The 6796-nt window shown below is 38.6% G+C and overlaps 1 pseudogene; it reads right to left on the bottom strand.

The window, feature by feature from the left end:
- Positions 1-5429: 5429 nt before the first annotated feature.
- On the bottom strand, positions 5430-6427 carry LOC116556567 (annotated as a pseudogene).
- Positions 6428-6796: the final 369 nt, after the last annotated feature.

Raw genomic sequence — 6796 nt, 5'->3', positions numbered from 1 at the left:
ATAGCAGTGTGAAAACAGACTAATACAATGTGGTTCCCAAAAATAAATTGTGAGGCTGGGCATAGAAGCTTACTCCTGTAATCCCAGCACTTTGGGAGGCTGAGGCAGTTGGATCACCTGAGGTCAGGAGTTCGAGACCAGCCTGGCCAACATGGTGAAACTCTGTCTCTACTAAAAATGCAAAAATTAGCTGGGCATGGTGGCACGTGCCTGTAATCCCAGCTACTCAGGAGGCTGAGGCAAAAGAATCGCTTGAACCAGGAGGCAGAGTTAGCAGTGAGCCGAGATTGCGCCATTGTACTCCAGCCTGTGTGACAAGATCGAAACTCCATCTCAAAAAACAAAGAAACAAACAAAAATGAATTGTGACAAAAAGGAGAAATTACCAATCCCTAAATATATTTGTTTCAGCAAGATCCCATATGTGTATATGTGTGTATATACATATATGCACATATGTATACCCTAAATTTTTAAACTTTGTATCTTTATATATGTAAATAACTATGATAACAAAAATATACACAGGCAAAATTTATTGTTTAAGTATTCAGAAAGATACACAAGATTACTTTAACAAAGTACTGAATTGCACTGTCTTAATGTCCAAAGAATAGAAATGTAATGTATGGTAGCTTGCTCTGGTAATGTGATCAGCCTTAAAATACTTAAGAAGGTTGAGTCTAAAAATCATTTGTAAGCCTATATGAAAAAATAGCTTTTCTTCTGTTTTCATCCTTACATATTTAATGGTGAACACTAAAGGATCTTGAGCAGGAACAAAAGCATTAAATATATTATGTGAATCAGTATCTGCAACCTACCGGTAACAAAAAGCTAAAACTTTCACCATGATGACATAAACTCATATGAACACAGCAGGCACGTTTTTATTAAGCCATTCATTCAAATTTTCTAATGCACCTTAAGGCAGTCATGACCTATCTAAATAATAGGCTAGATAATATTTGTAGGTTATTTTCATTTTATATCTAAGAAGATTTTATGGTTTTTGAAATGAATTAAACCAAAAGAAGTCACAGTTATGCTTGGAATATCTGGAATCAAACGGTCCTAAATGAAGGCAGTTTTACAAACACGTAGTAACACAGACTAAGACCAAAGTTGTCTTTATAAGTTATTTAAAGAGGTCATACTCTTTGTATCATAATAGAACTCCATCTTATAGAATCCCTTATTAAAATATTTTCTCTAACCATCTAGTCAAATGCTTGAAACTACACCATGAAATGGGTATTCCCATTGATTAGAACAATGCTAAAGAAGAAAGTTGTTGTTTATAAATTTTTAGCTTGAAAATTAGATATTAATGCCTAAGCAAGAATACAGTTATTAGATCAACTGGGCTGTAATAAAATGACCCCAGAAGCTTAGGAAGCTAGGCAATCATCTTGCATCACTTTCAGAGGGGATATGGTTGCAGAAGATGTGATTACCCAGGGACACTTGACCACATAGAAGTGTCACAGAAGGAAAGTAAAAAATAAAATTATCTGGGAACTACAATGTACCAAGTATGGTATAAGGCTGCCTTATCACACTAATTTTCCAAAACTAAATGATCTTTTTCAGAATATTCCCACTGGATATAAATGCAGTGATAGGGAAATAGACAAACTTTATTTATATTTAATTGCTTTGTTCTTTTCCGATAAGGGCTCAATGAAATCTACCCAAAACATCTCTGCTCATTATCATTAATAAATAAGTCTCTATCATCTTTGAAAATCATTTCCAATTTCTGGACTGGGGACACCTGAGAGGTAGCAAAAATCATAAAAAGCAGTTGACACGTTCCACTAGTCTTCATGCACAACAAACGTTTTTATTAAGCCTGACAAACAATTTCCTTAAGATGTTTTTAAACATGATCTTATGGATTTCAGTGCATGCCCTAATAGTTAATACAATAAAAATTTCCTTTAAAGTGTTGTTGAATTTAGAGTAGCTTTTGGTCACATGTTTTCTCAAAACAACAACAGAGTAAAATGTTAAGTACTCTCATGCAGAGGATCTAGCAGCTTTACGTTAAAGCATTTTCAGTATTCAAAAAGTATAAAACCACTGCTCCTCAGCTGAATACAGGATAAAGTATAGTAACAGGAAAGCATTATGTCTACTAAGGCACTGGAAAAGATCAGATTTAGATATCTACAAACATTGATGGCTACAAAATTCAGTTGGATACTTACTCTCACTGCTATAGAGGAAATATTATTAAGGTCATGGAGCCAAGATTTGCTGCTGGACTTGGAAGTTGGAAAAGTAAACTCTTAAAAATAAACCCATATTAAACCTTGAATTTTAACTGTTGCAGTTAGCAGTTAACAAGAGAACTACAGAGTAAAGGAAGGAGAAAGAGAGATATCCAAAAAATTTAAAATAGAATCAATGTGCATAGCGATTTCAATAAATTGGTTAAGGAAGTTTGTAGTTTGAGTAATCATTAGAATGTTATATGTGGGATATCAGTGGGATATAGGTTATTTAATTAACAAATAAAATATAAGAACTACTTCATTGATCACAGTAAACAAACCAACAAGAAAGACCTGGGATTTTTGAAACCACATGATAGTTATAACTACAACATGAGTTTCCTTAACAAAGTTTAAAGTTCGTTTTTTTAATGGCTAAACTTTTAAGATGTTTAGAGCAAGCTGCAGTGATTGATCTATGAATGACTATATGCACCTATATGATGCTTTTCAGTTTTTTTTCCTTTCAAAGGATTTTAGATGTCTCACGTTGCCATCAGTCACCACCTCCTCTTATTTTTTTCACCAAAAATCACTCCTTTTCCCCCATCCTTCCATTTTCCTTCTTAATTCCACTACCATAATTCTGTGTTTTTATACTGTATCAGTCTGATAGAGTTTATTTACTTGTCTATTTCTGCCCTCCTCCTTTCATAGTCATCTTGCACATAAATGTTTTATTTCTTCTGTTTGATTAAAAGCTTTTAAAAGACAGAAGCCAGCGCATAGCACATACAAGATACTTGGAAGTTTTGACTGCATACATAGGATGACAGATGGATGGATAGACAGAGGGAAAGAATTTGAGATCCTCATTGAAGATTTATTTCAACTATCAGGAAACATTGTATTGCAACAATCATCAGGGTTGCCAAAAGTGTGACATTCAATGAAGAATTTTCAGCAACTGGTTTTGCAGGAAGCAGACAGAGATCAAGTTCTGCTTAAGAAAATGGGAGGAAGCCTATTTGGACAAAGGAAGTAGAATACCTATGCAGCTTCCACGAATCATTGGCCAAATCAAGTAGGAGCTGGTATTATCTTTCAGATTCTCTGCAACCAGGATAAAATGTCTGGGTCTCTCAGCCCCCATCAGTCAGCGGACATGGGTTGCCAGCTGGTGTTTAACCAGGAGACACTGTGCAGCTGAGACAGACTCTATGGGAGCGGACGTGAGAAGACAGTCAGCTAAAAGAACTCCACATAGCTGGGCAGCAAGTCCTATCATGAAGGAATTTCTGAGAGGTATAGTTCGGTGTCCTCCACACTAATCAACCCAGTTTTCTTTGTGTGCGGTAAAAAAGACACTATAAATATACCCTCTAAACAATTTTTAGGTTGACAAGTACAATATTTTTAACTACAGGCACAATGTTGTACAGCAGATATCTAGAACTTTTTCGTCTTGCATGACTAAAAGTCTATTTCCCATTGATAAAACTGCCCATTTTCCCTTCCCCGTACTCTGACAACCATAATTCAATTTTCTGTTACTGTAAGTTTGTTTTAGATGTCTTATATAAGCAGAATCATCCAGTATATGTGTTTGTGATTGACTTATTTCACTTAGCATAATGTCCTCAAGGTTGATCCATGTTGCTGTGTCAGGATTTCCTTCTCTCTCTCTCTTTTTTTTTTTTTTTTTGAGATGGAGTCTCGCTCTGTCGCCCAGGCTGGAGTGCAGTGGCATGATCTTGGCTCACTGCAACCTCCACTTCCCAGGTTCAAGCAATTATCCCTGTCTCAGCCTCCTGAGTAGCAGGGATTACTGGCACCCACCATAATGCCCCACTAATTTTTGTATTTTCTAGTAGAGATGGGGTTTCACCATGTTGGCCAGGCTGGTCTTGAACTCCTGACCTCAGGTGATCTACCTGCCTCAGCCTCCCAAAGTGCTGGCATTTCCTTCTCTTTTAATGCTCTTTGTATATGTACCACATTTTGTTATCTATTCCTATATCCATGATCATTTGGGTTGCTTCCACATCTTGGCTATTGTGAATATTGCTGCAGTGAACATGGACATACAAATATGTCTTCAAGATTCAATTTTTAATTCTTTTGGATAAATACCCATAAGTAAGATTCCTGGATCCTATGTAGTTGTGCTTCTATTTTCAAAGTTTTGAGGAAACATAATACTGTTTTCCATAGTGCTGTACCATTTTACAATTCCACCAACAACGTGCAATGATTTCTATTACTCCACATCCTCACCAAAACTTGTTATTTTCTGTTTTTTTGATAGTGGCCATCCTAACAGGTATGATATGATATCTCATTGAGATGATGATTTGCATTTTCCTGATCACTAATGATGTTGCACACTTTTTCATGTGATTTTTGCCTATTTGTATAACTTCTTTGGAAAAATGTCTGTTCAAGTCCTTTGCACATTATTTTAATCTAAAATGATATTTATTGCATTTTATGTAGTTTGAAGTCCATGCAGCAAGGTAGACTAGCAAAATTTTTAATGCATTTTAAAATGAAGGGGGTTTATTTTAAATAAATGCCCGAAGTTCTAGTCTTCTTGGGTCCCTGGAAAAGAAGGGTGCAGGAATGAACTCACCCACCCTCCTTGGGGAATGAATTTGTCTCTTAAATGCAAGAAATATTTCCGTGGCCTTAGGATGCCAAAACACAGAGCTTAGGGGTGAAAGCAAAGGAAGGGGGAAGCATCACTGGTGAAAACGAAGCTATACATGTTCACCTAACTCAATCTGAGGGTAGAACATGGTGGTAAATCTTGGGGGCAGCAGTTGTTCCAAGGGTCAGGAAATACAGGACACTCCTGGGAGATTTGCACCTAAAAAAAATGTGGCATGGAAAAAGGAAAAACAAAGGGGGAAATATTTCTTAAACCACGCTCTTCAACAAAATGCTATATGTTATTTAATATTTTCACTTCATAGCATTGGACACACAGCTCAACATATTGACATATTGATTCTTTGGAGGAAGGTAAATGGAAAAAAGAAAACAAAAAGAATGACATTTTTCTGTTGAAGAATCTCAGGCCCCAGGCGTCCTAGCCTGTAGGAAGTGTTGAGGTCAGCCGGGTCCTCTGGGGAGGGAGGCTGTGCCCATAACCCAAGACTATATGGCAAAAAGTGTGTTGGATGTCCTTGGCCTTGCCAGCTCAGACTCTCAGTTGTAGGTCACCTGGGCATCCTGACTGTAGGAAAGCTGGTTTGCTGACTTGTTGAACATGGGCTGGGTGAGGTCCTAGTCCACAGGAATGGTGACTTGCTGGATCTGGTAGAGCTTGTGTACATCTGTGACTTGGTTGAACCGCCGCTGTCCTTACTGGACCTCTGTTTGTGTAATCTGTTGGGCATTGTGGCAAGCATCTAGATCTGTTCCTGCATGACTTGAATACCTGATACAGGCTGGACTAAGTAAATATATTCTACCTGGCCTGACTTCAGCTGCACTGGGATCTGTTGGATCTCTCCTGTTTTAGTAATAATCTGTTACATAACCTGCATAGTCTGTCCAGTGTCACCCTGGGACTGTTACGCTTGACCCTGTGGTTGGGCCTGAACAATCTGCACCTGCTGACCTTCTCCAGCCTGCATTGTCCGGGGCATGATCTGTCCCCGCAGAGGCTGCATGATGATCTACCCAAGCTGAATGGTGGTCATAGAGCTGGTGGTCTCCTGGCCTTGCTGCCGTCCCTAGACTTGGACCATGGTAGGCTGCTAAGCCAGTTTGAAGTAATTCTAGATGGACTTGGCAGGAGTTACAGACTGGAGCACTTCCTCCTGATGCTTTGGAGGGTTCAGTTCTTCTGTTAAAACAATATCAATGAGAAAGTCAAACTGATCTAATTTTCTAATTCCCGTGGTGACATCATTTCCCTATAGAGTCCAGTGCTTTTTAGCCTCTGTGTGAATCCAGGCTTAAAGAGTCAACTCTGTGATAAAAATCTGGGCTGCCTTGGCAAAGAGCACAGGAGCTTCTCTACAGACCATCTTTACATCATCCAGTTTCAAAATCTTAATACCAGCCATGGAAGTTCCTGTGCTAGTAAATATTTCATTGTTAAATTCTGGATTTCTTCCAGGACTCGAAGCCAGAAAGGACTGAAGGCTTTATTGGGCATTACTACTGCTAGTACCACAAAATCCACCTTCTGTGGACATTTTGAAAAACGCCTCCACACAGGAGTCCAGGGAGGAGCGGGAACTCTCCCTGCACTCCTGCTAAGCAGGGCAATGCAGAGGCCCCAGGCAACGTAGAGAGGGAAGAAGCATGCATCACGGGAAATGGAGGGCATGAAGCCGGAGCTCAAACAAGATGGCGGCCATGGCGTTTGCACATGGCCCTTCTTTTTCTTTCCCCCATCCTTGGCACATGGACTCCCAGTATGGTGCAATGTGCAGAACCTTTGATCATTTTTGAATCCTGCTTTTTAATGTTATTGGGTTGTAGGAGTTCTTTATATATTCTTTATATTAACTTTTTATCTGGTAAATGGTTTATAAATATATTCTCCCATTTTGTAGGCTGCC

This window comes from Sapajus apella, unplaced genomic scaffold (assembly GCF_009761245.1).
Source record: "Sapajus apella isolate SASKATOON/1434 unplaced genomic scaffold, GSC_monkey_1.0 scaffold17, whole genome shotgun sequence".
Classification (NCBI taxonomy): Eukaryota; Metazoa; Chordata; class Mammalia; order Primates; family Cebidae; genus Sapajus; species Sapajus apella.
The sequence above is the reverse complement of the archived record's forward strand: the minus strand, read 5'-3'. Positions and strand labels throughout refer to the sequence as shown.